Consider the following 2,075-nt stretch of genomic DNA (forward strand, 5'->3'; position numbering starts at 1 on the left):
ATGTGTTTGGGCCGCTGGAACTTTTTCCCAAATTTAGTGCTGGATGAGCAGCAATGAAGTCTAGTCATTAGTTAGCACATCTGCTTCACAGTTCTGAGATTCAGGGTTTACATTTCAATTGGGATTCCCATATTCAATATCTGGGAATTTATTGAACATGGGAATCCCAATTGAAAAATAGAATAGTGTTTAAAAACAACATATACTGTAAGTTGATTTTGTACATATTTTTTTCTTTTAACAAAGTTGCTACTTGAAGGCAATTAAAAATTGCTGATAGGTAGGCGCAGTGTTTCGCTGTCAGCGAGCGGGACGAGGTGAACAGATATACAAACTGTCACCACAAATTGCGGCACAGTCGTGGGTGACGTCAAAAATAAAACAGCAATGGAAAAACAACACTTGCTAACACCAGCATGACAGGTAGGCTCACTTTGCTTTGCCGTGCGCCTCATTATGACAAGCAAGCACAACAACACCCTGCAAGGGCTGCCGTAGCGTGTTTGCATGTACGTGTATGTATGTGGGTACGTGTGCGTTTTAAATCCAGCAGCGTGTCTTATCTTAGATCACACCGAGAAAACCCCCAAATTGGAGCTTCTCTCCATCCTGCAAGGAACCACCAGCTTTCGGTTAGTGGTGGCAGCTGAGCATATCTCTCTCTCTCTCTCTCTCTCTCTCTTTCTCTTCGTACTTGTGTGCCTCGCTTGCCCATGTCTGTCAATGAAGACGGTTGAGTGCGGAGGCCGAGAGTGACAGCGAGAAAGAGGCAGCAACTTCTCAGAAGAGGACTCCTGACAGTTGCAGTTTGACTGGAAGTCATGAGAAGGTTTGCAGCGCCTGAAAAAAAAAAAAAAAAGTGCCACATGATACATGTATTTATAATCAAGTCATTTTTATTTACGTAGCGTCAATTCTCAACGAAAGGCGTCTCCTCACACCTTAAAAGAATACCAGACGCAACTCGCGAGCAAGAATTCCGTCGACGGAGGCAAGGAAAAATTCCTTCTAAGGAAGAGAACCTCAACGGAAAAGTTATCTCTTCTCGTAGTTCTAGTCAGTGCTCGGGCAAGCCCCAACAAGGTGTGTAAAGAGAAAAGAATAAGTGCAGGAATGTACGAGTATGTGAATTTATGGTGGTTACGTTTTACGCGTGTGATAAGAACAATTTTGACAAGTGAGATGCGTATGCCACTAACTTGTCTTTTGATTTCTTTTTACTAACTGGAGTGGTGAAGTTTTATTGACAGTTGTATGGCAGTTAGCAGTGTGGAAAAAAAAACTGCTCCACAATAGGGCTTTTTTTGGAGGCGTACTTTTAAAAAGATTTTCTCCAAAGCGCAATTTTCACCAATTGCTTTTACGAATTAAAGTGAATCATTCTTGTACAACAACATATGAAATTTCAGTAATAACAGAACACCTAGAACAAAGACTGATCGGTTCCACAACTTCTGCAATTGATGTCGGCACTACAAAAACAGCTTTAATGTGAAGGTTTAGTTGACATGCATAAGTCAGCCCTTCTTGGCTTTTGAGGCCTCGTCCTTTCATGTTCAATCGGCCTTCAAATCCCGCCGAGTTGAGCTCACTCTTCTCGACCTTCGCACTTGGAAACGTCAGCTGGCGGCGCCGACTCGGAAACACTTTCAACTGCTTGCACGTTCGGAATCACCTTTGTTGTAGAGAAAACATCTCTTGTCACGACTTCTTCATCATTAGTTCATGTATAGTCTATGTCCGTATTATGGCAGCACAATATTTACCAACCAACCAACCAAACCAAATAAATATCTGATTTTGGTCTTGAGCTGAACCTATTCCATGTTTTGATTCATGGATGTTGCCAATAGGAGTCGTTTTATTGGGACCTTGTCCGCCTGCATAAGCAAACATGGTCCACTCCAGTCATTAAATGTAATAAGGGTAAGCTCATATAATCAATCCAGTCCTTCTGTATTTGATTCTATCGCATTACTTGAACAAATAGATCCTCCCATGAAATCTTAGACTGAAGAACAGCTTTCACTCACTGTTATCGAATGCAGATGTAATGAACACGCATGGATACCAGC

This window comes from Filicampus tigris, chromosome 12, assembly GCF_054856515.1.
Source record: "Filicampus tigris isolate MCC_2025a chromosome 12, RoL_Ftig_1.0, whole genome shotgun sequence".
NCBI lineage: Eukaryota > Metazoa > Chordata > Actinopteri > Syngnathiformes > Syngnathidae > Filicampus > Filicampus tigris.